Raw genomic sequence first — 10,456 nt, 5'->3', positions numbered from 1 at the left:
TCGGAAAGAGTTTTTACGGTAAATTAACTAACGAACAGAGATGTAACAATATAATAGAAAGACCAGTTTTGGAATTCAGCTAATTTTTCAGTGTTCTAGATACTTGTCACAGGTCTTTCCACTTTAGCATTGCTGACATCTCCCACAAGACGTGACTGTGAATAATGTGTATTTTAGTATTATGTATGTAATCTATTGAGACTGATTGTATAGCGGTCTAGCAATACTTAGAGGATTTTAACCGATGAAATGACCAAACGATATAGGTGGTGCTTGCACTCTGGGAGAAATGTATTCTGTATATAATGGTCAATCTTCTCATTCTTTGGTAGATGTTCCCTCGGAGTTTAGCCAAATCTACTTTTGACATTTAAAGCTCTCAACAGTGAACAAGAGCAGTGTTATAGTGCATTCGTCTATTTGATTTCTGTTCATATGAAATAAAGATTACCTTTACTTTGTTTTAACATTGTGTTCTGCTTTTTTATGACTCAGTCAAATTTAGTAATTCCGATTTAACTATATGTAGCCCTTTTTTGCAATTCCTCACATTATTTTGGGGACTATTCTTATCTTTAAGATATGCAGTGCACCTGAGAGTGCTGCAGAGTAACGTTGTAAAGAAAATATTCGTGCCTTGACCATATGATTTCTTTTAGTGGAAGTTTTCTGTTTTTCTTGATGCATGTACTTTTCTGTGCTCTTTTGAACTCTTGTATGGCATAAGTTTTGAGCTTTGCACTATGGAGCAATCTCTAGAGAATACCCACTGGAAGATGACTCTCCTTTCGTGACTCATTGTTCTGCCACCCATGAGTAAAACCACATATTTGTTAGGTACCTACACTACTTCGTATCTCTGAAATCGTGATTGTTTTTGTTTGATATTGACAGAGATGCTACTAAAGGTATGATGTTACCACCGTCTCAGGTGAGTTAAGCGAAGCAGATTTCTCCTCTGATGTGTTCAAAAGTGCAGTCAAGTAATATCTGGACTACTTCCCAAGGTCCATCCTTCACTCAAGTAAGTGTTAGCAATTCATATCACAAATTAAGGGAGACTGTATCCTCAAGGTATCACTTGACTTGTCAGTGAAGAAGATTGCTGTCTAATGTCACATTGTAAGTTCAATTTACAGACATCTATTCCAAGAGAAGGTACATGATATCACGGGTTAATGACCTAGAACAATAAGTTTTCAGCAGAAACAATTGGTCTGACAATTTCCACAGTAGGTCCATTTCCAATATTCTAATACCAGAACATGGTAACTAGAGCAAAAGAAACTTACCCACTTCCTTGACCAGCATTCTATGTTAAATTACATACACCCGGATGCACAAACATTTTGAAATATTTTAGATGAACTTTAGAGTTATCTTTACAAAATAAAGGGGTAGAAAATACCCATTATGTTTGCATACTACATAACACACTTTCTTTCACTCGTAGCTGCTTGCACAAATGCCACAATCTACATTAGGCTCCTCAATCTGCACTGTCTATGCTTTTCCTTGCTGCATGACAAAAGTACTGATATAGCTGTGATCTCTTCAGTTTCTCTTCCCAGAGCTCCTATGGAATCAATCATGGTATCCAACAACTAGTGGAATTTACTATTGCATGGTGTTATATTAATATTGCTGTAGCAGTAACTTTTACTTTTACTTGGGGTCCAGGATCAAGACATTTGGTGAACACACAGGTTTTCATCATGTGGTAAAATATTCCATTGAAAATTTCATGTTGCAGGAAGATGCTCATATTACATTCACCCTTTCTGCATGTAGTGGTGGTAATACCTGACGAATTCTGCAATAATAAGTAGTTCATATTTTGTTATGTAGCATGTATTCAGAAGCTATCTACATATGATTAGCATCATGAGCATATATTCATCTCCATTCTCCAACTGTGACAATACCACCTCAATTCTATTATCACCAACATTGGTGTCCAGTTGGAAATGACAATCCTATTATGGATATGCTGATATGAGTGTTTGAGAAAAGTACATTTTCGTGCATGAAATACTTGGTTACTATCTCCAGTCCATCTAAAATGTGAATCAGATTTTGTGAGAGCAGATAATGTGCAGCAATGTTGGAAAAAGTAGCCAAAACATTGGTTATGGGATGGAAAACCAAGGAAATTGTGGTGGATCTCATGCTTGGTTATGAGCGGAGACAAGTCTCATATTGCTACAAGGTTTGTAGATATGTAGAGACTCCACATTTACCCACTGTGTGACAAAGGAACTCCAGTTGTATATACATAAGCTCACACTTTCCTGGTTTCATTTTCAAGACCGACTTCCTTATTCTCTGAAGCACAATGATCAAGTTCTTAGCAGATAAAACCATGGGACCAAACATCAAGATATCATCCACATAGATCAGACACCTTGTCCACCGGTAGTAGCCTTTCAGTGAAAGCTCCTGTAGCCTATCCAAAGTGGTAGGCACGATACACAGGTTACAATTGTAGCTTGCACTAATGCTCTAGCTCAACTTACCAGTATGTGGAAGGCAGGTCTAAAGAGTTGAATCAATGGATGTATCTAATAGTTCCTACCATTCGTTGTTCTGTGAAAGTAGAAGTGCATCAATACTGGTTACCACTTTCTCACATATGTAAATCAAAACAGGATCTTAGTAAACACTACTTTTCCTTGACAATTACTCCTCAGAATGACCACACAATCTCTGAAGGACGTCTTTTAATTTATGCTGTATTTCAGCCCTGGTTACGTCCCTAGCATTTCAGGAAAGCATACACAAAGGTTATATAATTAGACATGCATCACCTATATCTAGGTGAGAGCGAGTTACAGTTATTTGACACAATTGACCATCTAGTTCATAAATGTATTGGCATATTTGGCCAACAGTTTACTAAGCTTTAGAAGCTATGTCGAGTCTAAATTGTTTGCACAGTCATGACATGAAAGGACAAAAACAAATCTAGTAGTACTAATAGACTCAGCTACTTTCAGTTTGCTTACCATGCCAATGAACATTCTGAGAAAAGCTAAATAGCTAAATATCCATAATCACAGAGCAACATTGGGATTACATCATTTCTCAGAGAGATAATTGTTCAAGGACACAGTGGATTTATGTATTGGTTCCATAACTGCATTATACAATAGCAACCCACTAGAATTCATCCATAGTACACCACAACACATTTCTTGTGCAATTGGAGGCACTGTGACTTCTTCCTCAACAAATTCGTATTCTATTCACTGTCCTTGGACCAAATCTTGTTGGCAATGAATGGTTTTCCAGCAGACAGAGGTTTCCTGTTGCATAGTAAAATTGACATTTTACACAGTAGGTCCACCTCCAATATCCCAATACTAGAATCGAGATTGGCAACAACTATATCTATCTTTTGGATTACGTTGTCTAGATATAGCTGGAGACCTGCATTTTCATTCATATCTAATCAGCCAACAATCACCAGAACAAAGTACGTATCAACTGACCAGAATGATGGCTTTACTTAGCATGCCTGATACACAGTGAGGCCAACCAATGTCTTGAGTGCTCCTCTATCAGCCAAGAACTCTACCACTCATCCATGTACTTTAGTTGGTTAATACTAACCATCACTTAGTTCTGAGAGAGTTGGGCTGACCACTATTTCTTTTTATGTAAACTGATTGCTGTATTTTTATTTTTATTTTTTTTCTTATTTGTAGTCAGACCCAACCTAGGCTGCAGTAGTTTTTCAGATTTGGAGGAGTAACAACGATAGTTTACTAGTAATCCATCTGCATCTGTTTTGCAGTAATTGAGAATAAGTAGTTTTGTCTTTCTTGTTGTGAAGTAATGTATGGGAAATTCACTGTAAAGTGACCCATTAACATATGCTTTGATACTCCTTTTCAGTACAGGTACCCATGAGTGAGGTTAGGAACATTCCTCCCCAACATTAAATGTTGTGGTGAAAAAAAAAAAGATCTGCACAATTACTGAAGCATTTCAAGCTTAAAGTGGCTGAACTCAAGGTCAGACACCTCATTCTTGATGTTAACTTTGTGTAGCCCAGCCTTTGACTCGACTGAGCACTTGAGTAAAAAGAAACTTGGGTGAATGTGATAATACAGTCATGGTTGAGTTGAACTGGTGTTTTGACATGTTGGAGAACTGAGCTGTCCATCTGGCCAACTTCAAGTTTTGAAAAAAAAAATTTCTATGGAAAATTTGAGCACTTTCATGCATAATTTTCACTGTCTATACACAGAAATGTATATTGCATTGATGTATCTGTTTTGGTATATGAACAGCTTCACAAAATCTTTAAGACCATTTACGATATGTCAAAAGTCTATTATTTCATGTTTCAGCTAAAATAAATCAATGATATAAAAAAATAGTGAAATATATAATGTAAAGGCCAAATAGTACATATTCTAACATTTTTTCTCACGCAATAAATCCTTTTATGTTTAATTTTCGCGCAAAGCTACACAATGATTATCTGCACATAGCTATCCCTAAAGTTGAATGTATGTGACTTTGATAGCTGCTTTTTCTTTAGCCTGCCAGTCCAAAATTAGCGACGACTAATTGCATATAGTTCTTGTGAATTGTGTACTTTTGCGCGAGCCCACCAGTGGCACAGCGGTATATCCGCGGACTTACAATGCTAGAAATCGGGTTTCGATACCAGTGGTGGGCAGAGCACACATAGCCTACTGTGTAGCTTTATGCTTAACTTCAAAACAAAACAATCAAACTCTCGCACGGAAGTTCTAAAAACAAACTTCCTTTTTATAGTTTATTTTAAAACTGAAGAAATCAAGCAAAGCCTAGTTTTATATTTTCTGTTTGCCTGTTAGAAATGATAAATTTACGAAATATAATTCTTATGGATTTGTTTTCATTTTCTACCCTGTATTTGATGTAATACTATTTGTAAAATTCTAATTTTATCAGATGACCCATCCTGCACGTGAATGGAACTCGAAACACACACACACACACACAAAAAGAAAATTGGCAGTTATTATTTATGTGCTGCATTTTTAAATATTACAATATAAAGATACATTTGTTTGTAAAATAGAAAGAGAAAAACCAAACAATAAAGCTAAAACAACAAAACAATAATAATAAAATTGTCTTACAATGACTTTTTTCTTTATTTGTAATTATAGATGAGTTTTAGAACCCATGTTTGAAATTGTTTGGTCGATCTCGTGTTTCATATTGAGAAACTGATTCAGTATGGTTACGAATCCCCTCAAGAGATGACTAGAACTGATTTAGCATAAGTTACAAAATGTTTAATCGAAAACGAGAGTGACCTAATGGGTATTTAGCTCTCGAATTATAAATCTCTTTAAATGTAATACCAGTAATTTTGTTTTTTTTAGTGAAATGTTATCTTGATTTTGTTAAAATGAGTATAGCAAGTGTAGTATTTTTTACATTTCATTTTACTTCTTTCATATAGTTTTATTTAAGTTAAAGTTACCAATTAGTGAATTACCGAATTACAATTACATTGGACAAGAGTATAAACTAATAAAGTGTGAGTGTGACTCATTAGTACTATTAATAGTAGCCGACTTTGCCGTAAAAGTTGGAATTTGGATTCTTAATTGGACATTGGAACCTTTACATCTTGGAAGAAGAAAAAAAAAAAAAAAAAAAGAGACGCCGTGTTGGAACTTGTTTATCCTACTTCTATTAGTCGGACTTTGTCAACAAAACAGGGAAATTGGAAAGACAAATATTGGATTTAGGCTTAGATAAAATGTAAGTTTTTTTCGTGTTTTGTTTTTTTGTGTGTAAAATTGTATTACTTATTACAATGTACATAGGCCTAACCTTTTTGTTGTAAATTCTAACACTAATAGTAAATTAGTATACATAGTAATGTCACATTTTATAATACTAGATCAGTGGATCAAAGTTCCAAGATTTTAGATGTGATAACACTGAACATACCATATACTTCCAGTTGTGGATATGTTCAACGATCTATTATTTAGATCAAAGAATAGAGTCCTTGTAATTGTGAGTACTGTTGGTCTACTACCCTAATTTTTTTTCACTTGTTTAAAATTGTGGACATCCATCTGTACTTCAGTTCTAGGTTTCTGACCTGGCCATTTAATTTTAACTAATTTGTGCACAATATATAAATTCACAATATATAAATGTGCAAATACATTTAGAAAAGTGAAAATAGTTCCATATAACAAATCTGGCTCTAGTAAAGTGTTACTCAAAGTTCAAACTATGTACAATTTTGAAATTAGTGATGGCATATGGTAGTTAATGCAGTGGCATTTTATGATAGATGACAAGTATGTTAGCAAAAACAATTGTTATAAAACAACAACCTAAAATATTTTGCTTTTAATCTCTCTCTTTTTTTTTTTCAATCATTAATATCAAAGATTAAGATTTTATAATAAAATAAAACTGCTGATCAATAACTATAATATTTAAAAATACTAACACATCTTCTTATGAATTTAAGATGTCAGTTTCAATTGAATTTAATAGATTACCTGTATTAGATTAATTATTGGAACATCTCTTATAACTGAAATGTAATTCAAAACCAGAATTAACATGCACTACATCAAAATGTGTAGTTTCATTTTATATCATTGTATGTTTTAGTATCAGAGGGACATTGAAGTTTATTACTTTAAATTTACAGTAGTTTGACAATTTTAGATAGTCCTTTGTTCAGAGCAAATAGAAAAGGTAAGTTCAGTTTTATGTTATTTGAAGGATAAAGGATATCAGGATTTGAAAACAAAGTTTTTAGGATTCTTTTACTGTATTCTGCTAGCATTATACAATTATTGTTATCAATTTTTTAGGAGTATTTTTTTATTTTACGTGAATGTTTAATATCTTATGGGCAAAATGTGACAAAGTTTATGCTTTAGTTTTACCTTGGAATGCTGCCTGTAATTTTATGTTTTCACCAAACATATTCAACCAGTATGAAACTTAATGTAAGTTTTGTTTTTAACTTGGTTAACATGCTTGTCTTGTACCCTGCTTGTGTATCAAGTGAATCAAAGTAGAAAAAATCTCTTCAGAATGGACAACGGCATTTGCTTTGCTGGTGTCTTGAGTAATGCACTTAAGGTGGATTTTTTTTTGCGGTGGATTTGATGTCCTACATTTGAGGACAGTATGTGTGATTGTTGTTAACAGCAAAGTAAGTGAGCAGCAGCAATTATGAATTTTAATCTAGGTATAGATTTGGATTACTACAGAACAGTTATCAAATGTATCCTATGTTAGAATGTACTAAACATCCTTTCACAGCTTAGGCAGATTATATGTGATGTAATGTTAAATATGTTAATATTTATTTCGCCCTCAGATAAAGAATGTTTGCAGAACAAGACTCAGTATAAGAAAAGAATGTTATTATTCTAAAACTGCACATAAAATAATGATCCTAAAATGTCTTTGAAGAAACAAAATATAAAATATAAGGGTGCTACTAGATTTTACTGAAATATATTAGAATAGTAGCATACTTCCAGAAATGACCTTTTTAGATCACATGATTTCTGGGAAGTGCAACATTAGCATTCGTTATTTTGGATGTCAAGCTGTCCATTGTTTCATGTTAGTGGTAGAGATAAAGCTAAATGATTACATTTTGAATCTTGAAAGCTATGCCAAAATTTCTTATGAATATAAGCTGGGAGAACATTTTATGGATGATTCTGTTGTTTTCAACCAATATATTATTCTACAGGTAGCAGGGATATAGGATATAACTAACAAAGCAAATGATACAATATAGTATGTTGATAGTAACATTGGGGCTAATATCATAAATTTCATAAAATTTTAAACAGATAAAAAGGAGCTTATTAGCCAATCAAGGATGTCCCTTCCAGCTCCCAACTATAACCACCCCTTACGACTCATGTATTTGTCCAATATTTTTTTGAAGTCAGTTAAATTTTCTGCCTACATCACTATTGAAGGCAGCTCATTCCAGAAGCCAACACCCTGTTTAAAAAAGTAATACTGTCTATACTGCAGATGACTCCTATGCTGCTAAAATTTGAATTTATGACTCCTTGTCCAATTGTTTTCACTACTAAACACAAAGTTTGATGAATCTGTATTATCAATACCCTTAATAATCTTAAACACCACAATCAAATCCCTTCTGACTCTTCTCCTTTCCAGAGAAAACAAGTTTGGAGATAGTAGTCTCTCCTCATAGGACAATCCCACCATCTCAGGTATCATCCTAGTGGCTCTTTTCTGAACCTTCTCCAACAATTCAATGTCCTGGTTGAGGAAGGGAGCCTAAAACTGTACACAGTACTTTAAATGAAGCATTACAAGTGATCTATACAGTTAAACAATATCTCTTGTCTTGTATTCAATATTTCAATAGATGCTATCCAAAACCCTAATAGCCCTATTTCTAACTACAATACACTGTATTAGAAGACTTAAGTGATTTTTGGATCACATCACCAATATTTTTTTTCTTCAACCACAGTATTTAATGTATTCCCAAATAAATTATAACAATAATTTGAATTGTGAAAACCTACATGCATCACCTTACATTTTGGATAGTTAAACATCATCTGCCACATACTGGCCCAATGCATCAAATGATCTAAATCTCCCTGTAAGTCTGCAGCATCTTTGATATAGTCAACCACCCCAAAAATCTTAATGTAATCTGCAGACTTCAATATTTTGTTAGTCATTCCAGAGTCAATATCGTTAATATAAATCACAAACAGCAGAGGACCCAGCACAGAGCCTTGAGGCACACTGCTTGTAACTGTGATCCAGTTAGATCTAACTCCATTTATTACTACTCTGTACTTTCTACTCTCCAGTCAATTTTCTGTCCAATTTATTAACATTTTCCACAGATTTAATTTTTGTAACAAGTCCTTAAGAAGCACCTTATCAAACACTTTCAGAAAATCAAGGTAAACCAAATCCACAGTATTTCCTTCATCAACTCTTGCAGTAACATCCTCAAAGAATTGGGAGATTTGTTAAACAAGACTTTTGCTTAGTGAAACCATGATGGCTCTTTGACACTATATCAAACTACTTTATTGCATATTGATTTTTCCCTAAATGCTTCCTATATCTGTTCAAGATCCCCTCCCAACTCTAGTCCAATCTACAGAAGCCAGATCATGTCTCATTCTATCAAAATAGGCTTTCCTGAAATTTGGAATCAAGGTACTATTCTTTAATTCTACGTGTAGTAAAATCCCAAACCTAATAGTGCAATGGTTGCTTGTATGTAAATGCTCGCCAACCACCACTCTGTCTATCATGTTCACATCAGATGTAAATATTAAATCTAATAGCTTCCTCTCTTGTAGGTTCCATCACCAGTTAGTGTATAAAAGTATCCTGAACAATTTCCCAAAACCTATCCCCCCCTCACTGTAAGCCTCAAAATAATCCCAATCAATACCCCTGAAATTAAAATATCTCATAATAACATCTTTTTCAGCTACCACTCTGGTCTCATTATACAATTTCTCATTAACTTCTACATTCTGGCCTGGTGGTCTATAACAAATCCCAACTACAAGACTTTTCCCTTTATATCCACTAACACTAACCTTAACTGACTCATGTTCAGTGCTATTTTCTTTAATATGCTCTAACTCAACTGGATGCAGTTCACTCCTCGTTTATAAAGCTATTCCTTCCCCTTTTTACTCTATGTACGTGTTACTCAACCCTTCTCAATATGCAAGATTAACACTGTTACTAAGTTCAATAAACAGTGTTGAAGAACCAAGTATAACCCACATGCTGGATTGTTTAACAGAGGTTTGAACTCCATTACTGCCAAAATAAAATGAGCTCTGCACTTTGGGTATGTGAATGTGTTATAAAAGTGATGGCCGAATTCCACCACTTGGTCTGACAAGTGGAGCCCAAGAATTAGCAAAGGGTGACACTAATTAACTGCGTTGCATCTAGTCTGTCACTTCAAAATTTGGGATAGCTGATGAAGATAGCCCTTAAGTAGCTGTGCACAAAATTTAACAAACAGTGTTGAAAATATTATTATTTTTATTTGGGATTTTCTTTGTTAAACATTAGAATAAAGGTCCTCTCTAATCACAATCCTATCTAATCTGTTATTTTCAATAATGAATCTCTGTACAGGTTCGGTAGATTTGACCGATCTCGTGATCATAAGAAAAAAAAGAAAGGAAATAAATATATACTATGCCTCTTCATTCTAGAATGAACACAAATTATAACACAAAAACATAAATGTTTAGACTAAATAGCTTAAATCTCATAACATTATACATTTATATATATTTGTTATTTTTAATATATTGACCTGGCACACGTGCACTCATGTTATGGTATCCAATAACATAAAACTGACCTTTGGTTTGTATGAAGTAACTTGTCTTGGCTGTGTTTTAGTAGACTA

General features: G+C 33.9%; 1 protein-coding gene across 4 annotated transcripts in view; it reads left to right on the top strand.

The window, feature by feature from the left end:
• The first annotated feature begins 5,271 nt into the window (after nucleotides 1-5,271).
• The window catches only part of LOC106459514 (protein tweety-like), a 65,200-nt gene continuing 60,015 nt past the window's right edge, over nucleotides 5,272-10,456 (top strand). For all 4 annotated transcript variants that reach the window (XM_022386016.1, XM_013919140.2, XM_022386014.1 and 1 more), the window contains exon 1: nucleotides 5,272-5,772. The gene's annotated coding sequence lies outside the window, so the exon portion shown is untranslated. The remainder of the gene's footprint in view (nucleotides 5,773-10,456) is intronic.

The sequence above is a fragment of the Limulus polyphemus genome, unplaced genomic scaffold (assembly GCF_000517525.1).
Source record: "Limulus polyphemus unplaced genomic scaffold, Limulus_polyphemus-2.1.2 Scaffold620, whole genome shotgun sequence".
Taxonomy (NCBI): Eukaryota; Metazoa; Arthropoda; class Merostomata; order Xiphosura; family Limulidae; genus Limulus; species Limulus polyphemus.
This window is presented reverse-complemented; position numbering and strand designations above follow the sequence as displayed.